The sequence below is a fragment of the Lepisma saccharinum genome, chromosome 23 (assembly GCF_977018435.1).
Source record: "Lepisma saccharinum chromosome 23, izLepSacc3.1, whole genome shotgun sequence".
Lineage (NCBI taxonomy): Eukaryota > Metazoa > Arthropoda > Insecta > Zygentoma > Lepismatidae > Lepisma > Lepisma saccharinum.
Window position 1 is genome coordinate 40369662 of NC_139251.1, and position 20968 is coordinate 40390629.

The following is a 20968-nucleotide window of genomic DNA, read 5'->3' on the forward strand; positions in this document are numbered from 1 at the left end:
TTCAGACTGAAGTCACATATGACAAGCGACACAGTCTAAAGCAAAACATTCACCGTACATGCAACAACAACAGACCAAAGCGGCACAATGCACGCCATTGAGAAAACTGTATAGTCCAAGCAACATGCAAGTGACATGTTTAGCTCTTGTTGCAATTTTGTTCAAAACACTGAATGGATTACTGAAGGTCTGGAAGTTCCCTGAGAAAACTGTACAGGACAAGTGACACTTGCAGATTATGTTGCATCAGTTCGAAAGGTTGCATTTACTTCTAAGGGTTGGTTTCCAAGAGTCATGTGTCACTTCCATCTCAAAGCTCTGTTAGGGGATTATATACACACATTCACGTAATACGTATACTTCTGCATGTGTGTTGTGAACAGTAAAAATGTTTAATTGTCTCGAAACATCGAATATCTTGTTATTAACATTTGTTTCATATTTTATGACATCAACATTTAAATTGAGAGACAAAAGTCCTTTTCATGGCCAGATGTGCTCATCAGGACTACACGTTTAGATTTAACCCTAGCTTACCAGTGATGTACAAGAAACTTACATACCAGGGGGCGGCTCACAGGCTCAAACTTTTTTTTTCTCACTAAAATTCAAGAAACCATTTTATTAATGAATCACTGTTTCCCTTGCTGATAATATTTGTGCAGTTATTTATTAATTATAATAATTGCAAAAAGTACTATCATTAATAAAAAATAGCAGATTATTCCATGAGCATGTCACATATTTTATCATTCACTAAAACTCACAAAATACATTATATTTTTTTAAAAATGCTTTTTGTTTGTAGAAGTGCACTTGTATATTAAATATAATAGTTACAATAATTACAATCATCATTACCAATAAATTGTACACTGTCAATGGCACGAGTGTCTCCAATGACACACATTCAAAGATGGTGCCTGATATGCCCACCAAGTTCATTTTGCCTCCTAATTACATTACAAATATGAACAAACGTAATAGAGAAATATTGGGGACATCCTTGGGAACAATGTAATTTATTTTCAAACAGTTGAAAAATCTAAAAAATAGAGGTGGTGCCTTGCAAGCCCATTCTGCCACACCCCCCCATCCCCTCGGTAAGCTAAGGTTAAAATTGTATCTGAACCACTATGCAATATGTGTCCACTGGAATTGGCCAATATCTGTCTGTTGGCTACTACATCATGTACATTTTTTTTAGCTAGTTGTAAAATATGTCACTAATAACCTGTAAACTCATGACAGTAACTTCAAGTGAAATAAGTTAGCTGTAATTGGTGAAAAGCCGAAAAAGCCAAAATTTCCGGTTACTTTCCAAAAAAGCTCACTTTCTATCGAAAAAAAACTTCCATTCAAAAAAGCCAACTTTTTTGCAATTCTAATTTTGGTCGATGGACAATGGCGATTTCTCCTTCATGGACCATGTCTGAATCTGCAGTTGCAACCTCCCAAAGCACTATTCCACATGCAGAATTTCTACACCATTATAGTCCGAACATGCAGGATAAAAAGAGTTGGAGAGGGAAGGGGTTGAAGTTGCGACAAGGGCATGCTTTGACTCACTGTATCACTATGCTTGGCAGCCATATTGTAACATTCACATTGTAGTGTCAAAGTTTATCGGGAACACAATTTTGTGTCAAAGTTTATCGGGAACACAATCTGAAAATCAGTGCTACGTGGACATTTTATTGATAATGCTGCATTTAGTACAATTGTACAAAAAGAATCACATGCCACACTTTGAACCTAGTAGGACAAATGGCCACTGTGCTACTCAGGAGCCGTTCTATTTGGAAAGCAGTGGGAAAGAAAGTAATGATGCACAACTGGACCCATTAGTAATTATGAAATTCACATGGGTCATGTCATCTATTACATATAAACATGGTGCTAAGGGTTTTTAAACAAGTGAATGTTTATAAGCAAGGAAGGTTATACTAACAGTGTGTGAAAACAGAAGTTTGTGGTGTTGTTGCTTTCCAAAGGTAAAACTCTGACCTTATTCACATTTTCTACAGGGGAGAGATTTTTTTTTCAGGGTCTCAAAATTGCACAATATTAATTTCTCATGGCCTGCTTCAACATATAAAAAAATGATGGTAATCAAAAAATAAAACTATCCAAATATCACTTCTTTTTTTATTTTGTTTGAATTTCAAAATAATGGCTCTTGAAAGAAATATACAGTCTCTACGAAATCGACAAAGTCTAGTAGTCGCATTTGTGACTCACACTCTTGCCCGATGCTCTTGCTATTTCATAAACATTTCAGCTGATATTCAACGACAATGTTGCCATGTGCATAAAATTTTATACTTAAAAGTCAAATTTCTGTGCAACATCAGGATTTGTGATCTTTCATGTAAATGTATGGCCAATATTTAGGCACATGTTGCTTGCACCTGTTGACAAAATTTCCACCTGAAACAATTTCCAGCTAAGGTGGTATGCCCCTAAAAATGGTATTTTTTCAATCGCCAGTTCGAAACTCATCAAATGCTGCACATTACTTATATTGGTCACAAATGACGGACTAACATGTCATCAGTCGTTAGACGGCTAATTATGACTGTTCGAAATTTTAAAACTCACTGTAAATGTGAGTTTATGAAGAAAAAAATATTAGCGCTGACTTCCGCCAGTTAAAGAATTATAAATTTTCTGTATGGAGTAAACTGGTAATGTTAAGCACTGAAAAACATCTCAATGGATGAGACTTTATAATGCAGAAAACTCAAGTGTAAAAATCTCTTTCGGTTTTCATGTTACATGCGATCAAAGTTTGAGTTGCGCGACTTTTGAAACATACTGTACTATTAGTACATGCCGGATAATGGTAGGATAGCCACTGCCTGGGGCATCTAAACAAGGCGATCACTTCCAATGACATCTAAAATTATGCAACAGTTCTCCAGTCTTTCTTTTTTACTTCTATGTTCAGCAGTACACTTGCACTAAATATAATGCATCAAAATAATGTTTGAAGTTTTATAAGTACTAATGCGGGCCACATAAAAAAAAAAACATGGCGCGCCATAATTCCGACGGCTGTGACAAAGACAAATGACGCTCGACGGCCCCCAACATCTAAATTTAAGTGATCACCCATCCCTCTAATAAGTCTTCAATTAGTAGGAGACTAAAGGGCACCGATGCATTCAAAACAACAAATCGTAAATTAAACTAAACTCTGTGGCTCATCAGCCTTCGAAGGCCAGGGCCTGCCAAAGCAGCTTTTTATTGGGTGAAATGTAGTCAGCGCATCGGGTCCCATCGCTGCTGTTTTCTGGCTTTTGTGACCGGATTTGTTACTTCATCTTTTCAAGTAGCTTCCCAATTGTCCTCACGACGCTGGGTTAACGCCGAAATTTTGGGGGCTCCCACTGGGAATCGAACCCGGGACCATTCGCACCAAAGGCAAGAGCACTAACCACTTGGCTACACGGGGGCCCAAATCGTCAATTAAGAGCGTACATTTTTTTCCAGTTTGCAGCCTAAAATTAAGTGATCACCCGCGGAGATGAAGTCCAAAACTAACAATCATTGATCACCCGCGGAGATGAAGTCCGAAACTAACAATCATGTCATGAAATTTGTCCGCAGTGCCGAGTATCTACAGGGTGTCCTGTAACTAACTCACTATTTGAGAGGGAAAGAACTTTAAAATAATGGCTGAAAGAATCTAAGTTTTGACGAAATAAATTTATTATAAAGTGATACCAAAATTGTGAGAATGTAAGTAAAGTGCCATTTTAGAAACAGAACCACTTAAGCGACTCGCCATTATTGGGATTAGAGATACGTTTTAAGCTTTTTAACACGCCTTCTAAGATGTCAATGTATAGTGTTTCAGAGGACCAAGGTCGTTCAGCATTTTCACAAGAGAAAACGAGCCAATTCTCTAAAAATCGGCTCGACAGGAATTGAGTGTTTATGGCACGTTGAAGCATGTTGCTTGAATCAGTCATGTCATGCATCTGAGAGAAGTTTGGGTTTGAGTAGTAGTTTCATTTCCAGCAAGATGGAGCATCTCCCCACGCATGGGCCTATCTTGATCAAAATCTAGTGACTAGATGCAATAAATGAAGACATAGCACTGAATATGTAATGCGTTTGTTATACCTTACAGCACTAAACTTTTCTTTTTTAATGATAACACGTCAAAGATAACGTTTATGATACTAAAAACAGGAAAAATCAGTAAACCGAATGCAACCATTTTGATTTTGATATTTGACGTCGATTTTCTGACACTTTTGGCTAATCGCGACGATGAGGATAAGTGACGACACGATGCAATTGATGATGACACACTCACAAAGAACATCCATGAACAGGTCGAGATTCGAACACCAGACACCTGGAGACGTGTTAACCACTCCGTCACGGAGGTTGGCATGACCTTTGAAAGTTAATGTGTCGAAATAAAATCATTCGTGATGTTTTTAATTCCAATGCCTGGACCCCAGAATGATAGAGGAGACGGTCTAAATATGGGCGAAGGTTTAAATATGGGTTTTGGAGTTATCAGCGCTCCCGGGTGCTGCAGCCTGGCAGAGGCTATTGGAAGTGGTTATCTGTCAAGGACAAAGGTTGCGGCGACAATTCGCAAAAGAAAGTGGTGGTTAGTTTCGGCCTTGGACACTGTTATAGAATTGCGACCTCCGAAAACTTTTTGCAGGTATGTTTTAACTCAGCGTTTTCTGAATTCTCATCTGCTTTGTATAGGTTATGATATTAGCGGTACATAAAACAAATGTGGGCTTTTATAATGCCATGATTTGTTTGTGAAATATGTACCACAGAGAGCGAAAATAAATTGAGAAAAATAGCGTGATGGTCTAAATATGGGCTATGACATGAGGTCTAATGATGAGATCACATTTTCAACAAATATTTGGTTGTTTTTCATAATTTCGATTTTTCCCATTCCGCGTGATTTTCAAAACAACAGATTATTCATAAATATGAATTTTATAATGTTTTAGCGATAAATGACTGTTTTTTAAAATGTTAATTGCTTTTTGTGATATTGTCACTAGTAGCCCATATCTAGACCACAATTTTGAAATACATCATTTTACCATTTTTTGGAAATTGCTTTTTTTTAAAAAAAAAAATAGACCTTGTATACTTTGGAATGCTATTACATTTAAATATATATTTCATAGATATGCATTTTAAAGGCAGGTGCTTGATATATTATTTTTCCCTCCGAAATTGACAACATAAAAATGGGAGCCCATATTTAGACCTTTTCCTCTAACAGTTCTACATTTACAATCTTTAATTTAGATTTTTATAAAAAAACAACGGTTAATAAGATATTTATAAATATTTGAGGTGTACAATTTATGAAACACCCTGTATTTTCTTCACTAAACCATGATAAATATCCGAGAATGTTGAAAAGAGGATTTCACGGTTTAGTTAATTTTCTTATCTAGAGAATATTTTAAAAAAACTTTTTTTTAATATACTCAGACTGGTCGCGGTTGTCACACAGAAGACTGCTGTTCAAGAAACTACTGCCCTGAGAAATCGACAAAATATGACCCCCCTCCTCCAATTTGGACAATCTGTGCACGTGGTTGGAGACAGAAACTAATTTCTCCTAGCACAATGAAAACTATCTGAAACCCGATCCATGACTGAATCACGCCAAGGCAGTTTAAAATTAGGCCTGCTCCGTTCGATGCACCACGCTTTGTTTGTTTTTCGGCCATGTTTTCTTCAGAGTACATTGGCTCCCTTCAATTTCCTTGCTCTGCTTCACTCGTAGACCAAACACATTCACCAAGGACCGGTTCCTCGAACAATCGCAGCCTCAACGTCACTTCCGCCTTACTAGATACGCTAGAACTATATTTAGTACTATTCACCAGTATATACCTGTCCTGCAAACATTTTTTGGCGGAGATTTATAGTTTATACAGATTTTTTAATGTAAGGGAAGGTTTACCCTTGTGGCGTAAAAAATAATTGCCTTAAATTAGGTCATGGCGAAACACGTGAAGTTTGCTACGATTTGATTTGTTTTTATATTATTTAGCGTTGCTTTTCTGCCACTTCAGGCTAATCGCGACGATGAAGATGAGTGATATGAAATTGACGAGGGGGCACTCACAAATAACACCAATACCCAAGCCAGGATTCGAACCCTGGCGTCGTAACGGGCTGTGCTAACCACTCTGTCACGGAGGTCGGCGAATGTATGCCACGAATTTTTTTCTTAATGTTTACACTGTGTAAATAAAGTACGTAAAATGCTTAGAAAACTTACTACCGATTGTGGACATGGTTGACAATTTTTGTATATTACAAATGCAATGCAATTGTTTAAGTTGATTATTAAGCGAGATACAATCAGTAAAAAATATGATGAATGAGTGTTTACAGTCTCATGTATTCCTTATGGAGAACCAACTTCAAGTTACGGCTAATCAAATGGGAGTTTCGACTTTTCCTCCGACAACTGAAATCTTCAACGTGAGTTCTTTCCGTTGACATGTTGTGCTGCGCCATCGGGAGTTTGATATTCCCAAGAGAAGAAATAAAACAATACTCCCGTAAGCATAATGCTCTTATTCCTACGAACATCCAGCGCACAGACCCCTCTTTCCCCAGCTCGCCGCGGGGAAAGGTATATGGGGAAGGAGTAGTTTAGGGTCCTTGCGTTTGGCTGGACACAAACTGTTCTTCCTGCCCTTAAGGCTCCTTCATACATTGACGAAAACGCGCAGTGCAGACGTTCCGTTTTAAACAGATTTTTCAGTTACGAGCAAAGATAGGACCTCCGGGTTTATTTTCTATCCTTCAGAAAATATGGCTGCGTATTTCCTACAAAGCAGAAATTTAAAAAAATACCCTGCTTAATAAGTAAATTGGGCATAAAAAAGGGAAAAACCGTAATTTTCACATGCAATTATCTCGTTAATCACACAAGCTTATGGAAAACTGTTTTGTTGGGGCCATGCAATGTTCATTGTACTTGACATTAACATCATCACTCTAGAAGTCAGTTTTCCTATTTTGAGACTGTTTGAGGAAAACGAAACCCTTGCAATACGTAAAAGTGTCCCTGCACTGTGGCGACATCTCGTGCATATAGTTAGAAGCGTTCTAAACCCCACCCACATTAGAACGCGGAGGGATACAACAAAATAGCTCGTGAAGACAAAACACGATCGCAAGAGACAGGGAAGTGTGCTTGCGTCAACTGGACGTGTTCAATTGCAAAATATGGGTCACGGCAGCAAGTGTGTTTGGCGTAAGATGTGGGCTCCGAGAAAATCGTCTGCTGCAGAAACAACAATGAAGTCTCAAGCGCTACAAAATAGCCGGCAAATTAAGGGTTCAGAATGAAATATAAATAATACCTATCCGTTTACTACATCATCAAATGGGGAAGAATTTATCGGTTTCCATTAGACGTTTACATTGTACGTACGTAAACCAGTAACGTTATTTTGAGTAATTCAATTAAACCGGTGTCCTTGGCAAATATTACGCTATAATACGTAGAACAAGTTTGCTGAGGGTCCGGGCCCCCCCCCCCCCCCGAAAGGATTATGAAGTACTAAAATTAAATAACGTAAATATACTCCTTTAGCAATATTTGCCTATTCGATGGATAATTTCCTCTGAACGCGTATTGGAGGGAAGGATTATAGCTATAAATATAATACGGCTTTGAAGTATAGCACCCGAAATACTTATCAAGTACTACTATTTTTACTCTGAATATTTTGGAAGGCAATGATTAGGATTGAGATCATAAGGCTTTGAAAGACATAAAGGATTTATTTAGGGCGTCTGGACCCCCTTCCCCAAACGAAAAGATTACCAAGTGATAAAATAATAACAATACTCGTTTAGCATTTGTTGTATATGATGGTTGTTAGCTTTATCTGAAGAGACTGAACTTATTGGAAGGCAAGGATTATATTGGGATAGCACGGCTTTGAATGATATTACAAAGAAGGTTTATGCATACTACAACTCATAACAATATGTATACAATATCTATCAGAAACTTCACTGTATCTAACATTTATTTCGTTATGCAATTATCGAAATTAAGTGTCCCTTTTCTGTCAAACATGTAACACCTGCACATGCCATCAAGACGAAGAAAGTAACTTTCTGGAAATTTTACGAAGAGCTTAACGCCAATATCGTGAACAACACACATAATTACTATTACCACGTGTAGGGTAATAGTAATTATTACACGGAGAAGGTACTGTATCTTTGGTCTGTGGACACAGAAAGGTGTTAAAATAGAATACATCCAGAGAGATGATCAATTCTGGAAGAAGAATATGGAAACGCAGCTACAACAATTCTATGTTGAGTGTCTACTACCAAAACTTGTCTATCCACGGCACACATGTTCAATGCAGATCCGAAATCCCACGAGAATAATCCAAGCCCAAAATAGAAGGGAAGAAAAAAAACCCACCGGCAAACTGATCAAGAAGGAGAATCTTTCTAAACGAGGTAACCTTTGTAGGTAACGTATGCACTGTTTGTGGCAAGTAGTACAAAATTCACCCTCCCCCATATGTGCGTGTGTGTGTGTATATATATATATATATATATATATATATATATATATGGGGAGGGTGAATTTTGTACCCCCCCAAATGCAAAACGTTCCTGCGCCACTGTTCACATACAACGATGCCCAGGCTAGGATTCGAACCCGGGACCCCTGGCGTCGTAGCGCGATGTGCTAACCACTCCGCCACGGGAGCCGGCAATACATTATTTTTATTATACACACACACACACACACATACTACTTCAAACCAAGTGTCACAAATATAATAATTATTATTATATTTAATTAAATTAAAATATTAGTTAAATATGTAAATTAATTAATAATGAATTATTATTATTACATGAATAGGTAAAATATAGTAAAATAATATAGATATAACAGCACGTATTCATTATCTAGCTTACGTGTAGTTAAGATCGCCAAGATTTGCATAAAAACAACTGCCGTGGCAAGGAATTTAATGTCAAATAGAAAAATAATTGAATATTTATTAAATAACAAAAAAGGAGTTGGATCCAATTAATGAAAAGTAAAGTTCCTGATTAATATTTTATGGATGCTATTAGTAGTGTCCATAAATGTTTGGAACCCTTCAAAGCTGTATGCGTCAAATTCCTTGCCTTCCAATAAGTTCAGTGGAAGTAATCATCGAACGAAAGCTAAACAATATTTTGATTATTTACTTTTACTACTTGGTAAGTCTTTCGGGGAGGGTGATCAGGAACCCCGCCTCCCTTAAATACGTCCTTGATATCTAAGTATAATGTGAAATATTATATTTTAGAACAACACACACGAATGTCCTGTTATTTAATGCATATTTTGCATAAATATTTTTTTCTTTGTTTTTCTTAGAATTTAAAAAAAACAGATTTTAAAACCAGATAAAAATTCTGAAACATATGAAGCTCTGGACCTCGTTCGGGGTTTGTTTTAATTTAACGGAACGGAAAGTCAGGAGTTTTAAATGTGAAAATTGCGAACAAAGATACATCTATTCATTTTAATGCAGGTTGAGATTAAAGGGGATGAGGAGGATCTTGGGCCACCCCAACCAGAAATAATCATCTCCCACCCAGTGGATATAGAAATTACATTATTAAATATATAATACTTATGAAGTTCCACTTCAGTTCTTTTCATTCCAATTTTAAAAAGCTATAGCTACGCATAAAAATATCTTAAACAATTTATGGCAGATGTGTACCACATCCAATGCCTTTTAGAAGCCATGTATTTGGTATTTTCTCAGACAGCTATAGGGCGTTGTATTAAAAAAGAAAATAAAACTAGAGTTGAGATGGTTCCCGATCAACTCGTAAGAAGTCTAAGTTTGAAATATTTGTGAAACATTTGACAAAGCATTTATTTCTTATATAATTACAATTAGCTGTACCTAATGACACTCTAGAAGCACTTTATCATTACATATACAAAACCGAAATCCTTCAGATCTCAGAGGAAACAAGGAAAGTTATATGCTCAAGACTTTTTTTCTTCTTTTCAATCGTTGGTGGACAATATGAAGAGCCGGCCAAGGTTTATTTTCGTATGTAATGGTATTAAATGCAGGTTCATGCGTGTGTTTTTGGGTGACATGTCAATTTCTCGTTTATGTGAAAAGGTAAACTTTAATGTAAGCAAAAGCATGTGCGCGTCACAGTTAAAGATTTTCGCATCTACAGAGAAAATCCAAAACGCATTCCCACCTCGCCGGCCTCCGTGACGATGGGGGTTAGCATAGCGCGCTATGACGTCAGAGGTCCCAGGTTTGAATCCCGGCCTGGGCATGGGTGTTATTTGTGAGTGTATATCAATTTCATCATATCATCACTCATCCTCATCTTCGCGATTAGCCAAAAGTGGCAGAAATGCGAAGTAAAATAAATAAAATAAATGATTCACCTTGTGAATCCATCCAATCCAAAATATACCAATAGAACCTGCAGTGAATCTCATTTATGTCGTTCATTCATCTGACTAATGTAATGTACAGTTTGACTTTAGGGTTTAACTTAAAATGGCGTTGTGTTTGTGTTGCATTCGATATCACAATTAGATTATAAGCAATTAATATCCAATTATAAGTATACCCTAATACATAGGTAAAAAAAAGTTCCCCTGATAAAGTCGCAAATTGCATCCTGTTTAAATGTGTAGGAAAAATTTAATTTCGCCTAGGAATGATATCGCTATGCGATGAGTCGAGAATTGTCACAGCCTCATCTCATCTCCTGTGTGGTGAGGTCCTTCTCGTTCTTGTTTGTGCTTATTTTTGTTTCGGTTTCCACTCTGAAGTTATTAAAACTTATTCTAGATTCACTTCATGCTCAAATAGGCTAATCGGGACTCTATTTCCAAAAAAATATCTTAAAATATACGTTTAAGTATAGTTTTCCGTACACCATCTTACAAAGTTATGAAAAATATGGGTGAGGTACAGGAGTACATTGTACCCCCCAAGTTGGTCTGTCGTGTCTCGTCTCGTTTGTGTAAATATTTCGTTTCGAAAAATTACATTTTAAACATTCAAAAGAAAATGGAGTCAGTCATATACTCTTCTGATGAAGATTTGTATCTTATCTTCGAATCGACGAGACCACTTCTTTAGCATTCGTCTGCAGCATGATTTTCTGAGAGCAAATATGGTTCCATCGTTCCACACACATTTTAAACAATTTTCATATCCTTAAGGAGGTTACCAAGAACACAGGTCAATGAACTAACTAGTAGCAAGCACAATGTAGTAGAATAAGTTTGCAATGGATTGAATTTCTGTGGTAAGAAAGATAATGCTCATAAATTATAAACAATATACACTTTTTTTATTGGGTGAATTGAAAATAGGTTCTTTTAACAGTAGCACCTTCCGTCTGCTGGAAAATTACCAAAGGGGGGTACAACTCGAAATGGGGGTACAGTACCCCCCTTTAAAAATTTGGGGGTACAAAGTACCCCTGTACCCCCCCCCCCCGTTCCTGCGCCACTGTATGTGAGTGTTAATTCATCATATCATCACCATCTTCGCAAATTAGCCAAAAGGGGCACAAAAGGTGAAGTAAAATAAAGCAAATCAATCAATCAATCAATCAAAAAACAATGTATTGTTATTATTACTATAAATACTAAAATCGAAACAAACTTGAAACACCTCGCGACAAAATTCTGCGTACGCCAATTATAGTTACAAAAATTGTAATTTTTATTTAGGAACTGTAGGTATACAAAATAGGAAAAGTTTTCGATTTTTCTTTCATTGCTCTTTATGGAAGATTAAAGAGAGAGAGAGAGAGAGAGAGAGAGAGAGAAAGTGCCTTTTCCCCTCCCTGCCTCTCCCACATATCCAAGATTCAAGACATGAAAGCGCGGCTGTGTTTACTATTCCATTTCATGAATGTTTGAGAATCTTTTGTCATCAAATTACGGATTTACTATCCATGAAAAATTCGTTACGTGTTAAAAGAACGATAATTCATGTTTGTTTTCTTCGCTCGCCTGCGCGCCAGATTATCAACTGCTTCACAACAAACAAATTCTCGTCCTTCCACCCTTGCAAGCGATTGCGTAAGTTTCCTCTGAGGTACCCACCCCACTCCAACTGCTCTCCCGTCAGCCGTGAACAGTAAACAGCGATTGCTTACCTTCAACGATCTCATATGAAGATCTGTTTCCATGTGTAGGTAATCTTTTATACTTTTTTAAAATCATTTCGCTGTTTCTTTAACATAACTTGTGTAGGTTCGTTAGGGACTATTTACTGTGTCGGAGCTCTACGAGGCAGTAGAAGCTGAGACCCAAGCAAACTGTGAAGACTGCCAATCTCGTGACGTACTCGGTTACGTTCGAGATACGTTACAGAGTAAGCCACGCAAAAACCAACCCACATGACCCTCCTTTTTTCTTCTTCTTTCTCAGATTCGACTTTCGTCAAATGTATGAAGGAGCCTTAAAAGTGAAAATGTCTCCAAAGGGAGTGCATAACTTCCTGTTTCTGGATTTAGCACCGACCCCTCCAGATATATAGGGCATAATGTTAAAAATCGTATACAAGACTTTTCAGTTGTATGGCGTACGTTTTCAAACTGGTCCGCAACTCTCAAAAAGGATGTGCCCCGATGTAACAGAAGCTGGAAAACTTCACAAGAAAGAATCAATCTAACAAAGGAGTTCTTGTAACTTACACTGTAACTCATTGTGTTTCTGTAACAGTTCCTCGCTTTTACAAGCAAGTGCTCTTTGCTACACAAGCGTCCTTTGCAGACACTGATATCAAGAAGGTCTATTATTCTCTTATCCGCGATTTCTAACTACTGTCCATCTGCAGGAAGAACAGAGTGGATGTAAACAAATCCACGTGACTTCTGAGAAATTCAATTAGTTAATTCTAATGACAGCTGTTCCAAGGCCCGAGCGCGTTTGACAAAGAAATTCCAGTCGCCTTCTTTTGTTTACATTGACCTACCCACAGATTAAAGTGAGATCCGGACCACTGTGATCTCTTGATTAAAAGGTGACAGACAGCATTAGCCACTGAGCTATCATGGATGCACTATAAAAACATTGTGATTAGCATGAAAAAAATAATATGCATATACAGTCGAAACAGTTTATAGCGACATCGCTTGTAACGACGTATTGGGTATAACGGCGAAATCTAACGGTCCCGCCTAAATCCTATATAAACACTGTACTTAAAAAATCTCTTAGTACGACATCACTTATTACGACATACTGCACACGACGTATTTTTATCACATTTTGGGAGAAATGTATCTGCTATAACGTCCAATGTTGATTCATTTTTACGTCTTTGAGGATTGTCGACAACAATGTAACGCTTATTTTCAAACTCTTGTTTTCAGTAGATTGTAGATTTCAAATCATTATGTCTGTTAAAAAGTCAAGGCAAGCATCGCTGTCAAGATGGCGCCAAAGAAAAGGAAAGTGTTTAATATTGAAGAAAAGTCACACATAATTTGGCGATTAGAAAATGGGGGAAACAAACGTTAGCATCGCGAAGGAATTGGGTGTATCACACTCAACGATTTCTACAATTTGGAAGGACAGAGAAAATACAGTCTCTTTTCGAACAAAATTCTCTAAAAACCAAGCGGGTAAGATAATCTGAGCACAAAGACACTGAAGAAGCTTTACTTAGATGGTTTAAGCAGCAAAGAACAAGTAATGCGCCGATCAATGGACCTATTCTGCAAGTGAAAGCCAATGAATTTGCGCGTCGGTTGGGCAATCCAAACTTCAATTGTTCTTCCTCTTGGATACAACCTTTCCGAGCTCGCCATGATATTGTCGCCGGGAAAATTTGTGGCGAAGCTGCCGGTGTACCTGATGGCGTAACAGATGAGTGGCTACCTAAGAAGTGGTCTGCTTTGTGTGAAAGTTACAACCCAGATGATATATTCAATGCAGATGAAACTGGTTTGTTTTACAATGTGACCCCAGATAAAACACTCAAATTTAAAGGTGAACAGCGTTCGGGTGGGAAAATGTCTAACAAGACAAGAATCACAGTTACGGTTGCTGCAAATACGACAGGATCATGTAAAGAAAAACTTTTGGTAATTAGGAAATCGAGAAAACCGAGATGTTTTAAAAACATTCACTCCCTACCTGTAGTTAATGAAAACAATGCAAAGTCTTGGATGACATCGGTAATTTTTCAAAAGTGGTTGCGTAACTGGGCCTCTCAGCTGAAATCAAAGAAACGAAAAATCTTCTCCTGGTTGATAACTGCCCTGCTCATCCAGTAGTCTACAATCTGCAGTGCTTAAAGCTTGTGTTTTTACCTCCAAACGTCACTTCAGTTTTACAACCTATGGACCAGGGAGTTATAAAATCTCTTAAAATGCAGTACAGGAAACTTCAAGTGATGAACATGTTACAGAGAATCGAAGAAGGTAAAGAAACTGTTTTCAACGTTCTGGGTGCAATTTTAATGATATCGGAAGCGTGGGAAAATGTCACTCAAAGGACCATTGCCAATTGTTTTAAATATGCAGGTTTCAGAGATCTTTCTTCATCATCCCACGGTGAGGGCGACACGTTTTCAACAACTGATGATGCTGATGAAGATGAGGAGAATGACATTCCTCTGGCGTGATTAGTGCAAGAACTTGGTCCATCTTTGTCAACTTGTGAAGTAGAGGACTTTGCCGAGGTAGACAACAACCTATCCGTGTGCGCCTCAGCGAGTGAAGAATAAATTGTAGCTGACATCAATGATTGACGAAAACGAACAAGAAGAACAGTTTGTTGTGCCATCACTTAACGAAGCTCTCAGTGCAGTGACAACTTTACGAAAATTTCTTATTTTCAAAGAAGAGTTTAATACAAATTACAATCATGAGGCGTTGAAACGAATGCATCGTCAAATGCAAAAAGCAAACAAACATAACTGATTACATGAAGCAGAACAGTATACTGTAGTAGTATGTGTTACTGTATTGGACTTTAAAGTAAAAGCAACTGGTTAAAAAAATGTACTGTCTTAGCTGTTATTGTAGAAAACCAGAAAATTAAATTCCGATAATGTGTCATTTTTTCTAAATTACAGAAGTGGAATAATAGTGTATTCGTTATTGATGTTTTGTGGTTATGTAATGTGTGTTGGATTTTTCTAATGTGTAAGGTACAGTACATCACATTTGTACAACATTGTAAAAAGAGAAACAGGAGAAAGTGTAGGCCTTCGTAATTTACAGTATTGCATTTATTGTAGGAGAGTACATACAGTAATTTATGTATAGAATACTGTACTGTATTTTCATTTTTGTACTGTAATATTTTCTTGTAATACAGTAACTGGAACGAGGATGTTTCATTCATGACTATTATAGCACATACAACAAGTTTAAAACATAAAACTTAAGGATTTGAAATGTTTAGGGGAAAAAATAAAAAAAAGCCCGGTTTGTGCGACTATCGGCTATTACGACCGTAAATTGGTGGTCCTTTCGGAGTCGTTATAACCGGTTTCGACTGTATATGCACCTAATATGCCGTCTTGGGCCATCTAGATTAGCGTAAATGTAAACACCATCCTGTTCTTGCACAATACCAGCGGCGCCCAAACTACAGCACGCCAGCCAGGGTTTTTTATTTAGTCCGCCTTAGTATGGAAGAACCATACGGCTTTAGCTAGAGGCATTACCTTTAAGCGTACGTGAAATATAACATGGCTCGCGACAAATTGCTTAAGCGGTATGTTGGTCCTACACACAAAACGAGTACAATACGAACGACGCCTTGCAAGAAAGAAGCATAGAATTGACAGAACAGGCGAAAATATTGTGTTTAGGTTCGTTTCCAGTGTACCCGAAATCACTCTGACCAATAAATAAATTCGAAGTGTGCAAATATTTTTTTCCTGTCAAACAACTGGATCCGGATGGATGATAATAATAATATCTACTCAAAAGGAAGATTTCTCAAGATATTTTTTCTGATATTCGGTGGCAATACAAATATTAATATTGACAAGCTGGACCAGGGCTGATATTCAGAATATGACGGGATAGTTGTCTGTGGCAAAGGTTGACTGACCCTCATCTATTAACTTTGAATGCATTAATGTATCAATAGAAACTACACGCGTATCTAAAACTCGTCCAAATTACTAAGCACCCAGGCGAAGAAGCGGAAGGACTTTTGAAATCTGCTCGTCTTTTCCAGAACTCTTGCGCAATAACCACTCTTTGTGGGGTGACTGAATCCTTTGCCCCTCCATATGTTACACCTGTGCCAATATTTAAAAAAAAATGCAATATTGTACTTCTATTTTAATAAATTCTATAACCCTGAAAATTCCTCTAAATTGGTACATAATTGAAGCACGTATTTATACACTTCAGCATATCAAACTCCACACAAATGGGAGTTAAAAAATTTCGTCTTTTGTGTGTGTGAAGGGAAATTTTAGAGTATCGTTACGTTGTAAGGGAATTTCTCGTATATGACAAGGGTTTGGCATTTTTCGTAACACCAAAACTTCACTAAATTCCCTGAAAAAGTTCGAATCTGTCTAAACCAGGAAAAAAATCAGGCCTTTTTTTTCTATGTAAAAATGCCTGCCTCCATAATTCGTACTTTCTCAAACGCTGTCTCAGTCTGACGTATAGATAGTATTTCCTGGTTGTTTAGTACATGAAGTAGTTCAGGGAAAATGGGAAAACCGATACATATATATATATATATCCGGGTTGCTTCCCGAAATCAGAAAAATCACAAAATTTTCAGAGGAAGATATTGAAACTTGAACATCATTTCACGGAAAGATAAATTGGAAGTCTAAAGATTGGCTAAAGTCCACTGCATGAAGTTAATCAGAAAACCTCGGCGGACAAGCCCATCTCGTCCTCCGTGCGGAGTGGTTAGAACAGCGCGCTATGACGCCAGGGGTCCCGGGTTCGAATTTAGACCTGGACGTTCTTTGTGAGTGTCCCTTCATCAATTTCAGCATATCATCACTTATGCTCATCGTCGCGATTAGCCAAAAAGTGTCAGAAAAACTAAGTAAAAAAATAAATCTTCATTGAAGGTTCCGGGTTCGATTCTCATCTTGAGCGTGGGTGTTCCCTCCTCAATTTCAACTAGCTAATCATCCATCCTCATCGCCACTTTTAGCCTACAGCAGCAGAAAAGCAAACTATGAAATATCAGGATTCCGCCTGTAGTTCGTTTATAAAGTAAATCTCAGCCACTGGAATGTAGGATTAACGAATTTACTAGAACTATGCCATGTAATGTAACATTGTCACGGCTTTTGATCGAAAAAAAATTGATTCTTACTAAGGGCATTTGAGTTTTGTTTTAAGTTCACTTTATGCACAGAAAGCCTAATCATGACTGGACCTACAGTTTAAAGTGAGACCGAACAATATGTTCCTCCACTGGCTATCGCACCCGGGATTAGAATGTAACGACAGCAGCACTGCGCCATCGGGGAGGCCCTTTCTTCACTACGTATACTGGAAGACACACTGAATAATAATATCCATGGAATTGCTTCCTTTGTAAATATGCTGAAAAAAGAAAACACACACACACATTGAGATGAGTGTACCCTCAACTATCATTTCGGGTCAGACAATAGTGACCGACCTGTGTTTGCCTCCGAACCCCCCCCCCCCTTCCCAACCCCCTCACCGAAATAAATATGTAAAGAGAATCTCCATGTTTCAACAACAAGCACGTACACGTATGATGATTTTGAAGCACACACTGGTCTTCTTCCCGGCTTGTGATGTGACCACTCGAAGTCTTCCAACACAAACGCACACACACGCGCGCACGGACCGACTGAATGGTGGGCAGAAACTGCCCCATGAAGCCACCAGAAAAGGGATCCGCTTCGTTCCTCGGCACCTAGCCAGGAACTTCTGCTATTTCGAGGTGGCTGGAGGCAGCTTTTGGCGCAGCTGCACGCACCGTAGCTTTAAATCCTTGCCAGAACACAACGGACGACATTATGGAAGTGTTCTCAGAATTAGAGACAAATTTCCCTCTTCCGATAACAAAATTTCCCTTTCGGTATAAAATTTCACTATCTTCACTGCTTCATACTGGGTGTCGCCGTACAACATCGACAAAATTTCACAGCGCGCAGAGCATTGGGAAAACACATTTTTTTCTGTGTACGTATGTAACCACGTGGCACAGAAACACGCTTGGCGCTGACAATTTTTTGTCTGAAAAGAACAAAGTTGTCAGTAAGCTGTGGAGAAAGTCTGCAACCAATCAAGGCGTCTGGACAAAACTTTATAAACCCTCTTTCAACCCTCATAATGTTATAATGAAACATGTGTGTCAAACTTGATGAGGTTATGAGAAATGGGCTAAACCATATGACTCTACCCTGCGCCGGCGTCAGCTGGCATGCTTCTCTCCCTCTATAGCCAGTAACCGTTGTGTCGCGTGGTTGCATACATAAGGGAACTTCACCGTTTAAGTGGGTTCTTAACATTAAAACGAAGCCTCAAAACCGAGCAAAACGGCAAGAAAGTTGTTATAGAGAGCAGAGAGCACACAAGGTGGACTTGAATTTGAAGGCAAAATTCAATATTTCCGGTTTTCGAAATTAGGGCATAAATTGGCGAGGAATATTTGCCAGGCAGCTTTTTTATCTTCTGACAGGTGAGCCCATATCTTTCATGTGATGAAATCTCGTTTCAATAAACCCCATGTTATGTTTTTAACAGTAAGCCAATTGCTGCACACTCATACTTTTGTCATCAGTGAAAAATTGATCCGAAAATTCGGACCCCTTTGCAAAAGCACAACTCGAAAATGCACAATAAACTGACAACGAGGGAAAAATGGCTAAAGTTATTTATACAGTGGACTCTCTCTAATTCGAACTCCAAGGGGACACGAAAAAGTTAGAATCATCCAAAATTCGAATTAACATAAACATGCATCGGGACTGGACCTACAGTTTAAAGTGTGATCCGAACCACTATGTGCCTCCACCGGGTATCGAACCCAGAACCCCTCGATTTCAATGCGAAGACGCTACCACTGCGTCATCGGGCAGGCCCGATGGTCAGCTGAAATTTATGAACTCTCATCAGTGCCGGATCTACAAACCTTGGGCTCCCCGGAAAATATTACCAAAGCCCTCCCCCACCCTGCCTACATCCCTTCACAAACATGTGTGTGCAGGTCTTGATCTCATGATGACAGTCGCATACAAGGGCCCACAGGGAAATTCAAAAGTCCCTTAACATTAACACCCCCTATAAAAAGTAAAAGAAATTAGGCTGGGTACAATTGGTCACAACAGAAACAAGTTAGGCTTAGGGGAGACCACGTTGGTGTGTTCCAGTGGACGCTCGCCATATTGATTTATTTTACTTCGCTTTATGTTCTACTTTTGGCTAATTTGTGAAGATGGGGATGAGTGATGACATGATTGAATTGATGAATGGACACTCGCAAACATCCATGCCCAGGCTGGGATTCGAACCTAGGACCCCTGGCGTCATAGCGCGATGTGCTAACTACGCCACGGTGGCCGGCAAGTTAACCTTTGAAAAATTGTAATTACAATAGCTAGCTTTTACAAAAAAACATATACGTGTACATATATCAGGGTACATCGAACTTTATTAGCTGGACAAAAAAATTCACTGTACTACTGTGATTATGTAATTATACAACATAATACTTTACATGTAACTTTTGACTGAGAATTTGATTATCATATTCGGTTTACAATACTTATTCCTACAATCCTTTATATGAGTTTAATATCTTCACACATGTTTAGGTAAAAAAGGAAGGCCCAAGATAAAATTTTTATCCAGGCGAAGTCTTTTCTCTTTTGCACCTCATCTGTCCGCCCTGTCACGCCCCGCCTCAACTTTCTGCCTTTTTCCCACTACTTTCAACCTTCAGCGAATAAAAACAAAACATGATGTGTTGTATATTTACGGTTTTAACGACGATAAATAATAGCCTTGTGTTTTCAATGCCTTAATGTCAAAGAACGCGTATATTGTAAGTTGATATCAAAATAACAATAGTCTCTTAGTTTAAATTGCTACATGATTTTACAATATGTATTTGTCATTGAGAAGTAACTTCAATTAATTTTTCTCTACACCAATCCAACTCTTTACAAAACAAAATCCACATTAATGTAATCAGAAATAAAGATTTGGCTCTACTAAATCGGGATGTCCCGGTCTGGCGCTGTCGAGAGCGGTGATGCCCCGGGAATCGCCTGGGTCGCCAGGCCCTTAAGCCGCCCACACACATATACACGTATTATTTTGAACGTTGGCTAAGCATTGGTATAAATAGTAATCCTGATTATATAAAACAGTGGCATATTGATAACAGAATATTTTCAACTTCCGCTGACTTTTCCGAAGGGAAACAAAGGTGTCTATTTTGCAATGGGCTGGCTCATTTAATAACATGAAGACTACAGTATTCCCACGCTTCTTGCTCTATTCTCGCACATATTCATTCATAATATACCATGAGTTTTCCTTAATTCATTGTCGGTTTGCAAAAAGAGATACTGAAATAGTAAAAGCACAAGAAATACTCTCAAACTGAGTGATAGTCGCACATTATTGATTCTACCCATTTCAGAGCGCGCGCGCGCACGCACACACACACACACACACACATATATATATATATATATATATATATATATATATATATATATATATGACACTGTTTTCTCACACGTGGAAAATGATACATTTGTTGCAATCATGCAGTCATAACATTTTCCTGATTAAAGATAGGTTCATGAAACCTTAACCACTGCATTTCTCGTGAAATTCTAGCCTGATTTGATTCTAGTCTGACTGCCACGCGGGAGACCTGGGATGGGTGATCTAAGGTCGGACTTTTTCC

At 38.2% G+C, this 20968-nt stretch overlaps 1 protein-coding gene across 9 annotated transcripts in view; it reads right to left on the bottom strand.

The window, feature by feature from the left end:
- Pkn (serine/threonine-protein kinase N) overlaps positions 1-20968 on the bottom strand; it is a 183958-nt gene that overhangs the window by 81547 nt on the left and 81443 nt on the right. Inside the window, exon 1 of one of the 9 annotated variants that reach the window (XM_083144606.1) lies at positions 17817-17895. The exons of 7 other annotated variants lie outside the window; for them this stretch is intronic. The gene's annotated coding sequence lies outside the window, so the exon portion shown is untranslated. Of the gene's footprint in view, positions 1-17792; positions 17896-20968 lie in introns of those variants that run through there. One more of the 9 variants, XM_083144605.1, reaches the window with a different exon arrangement.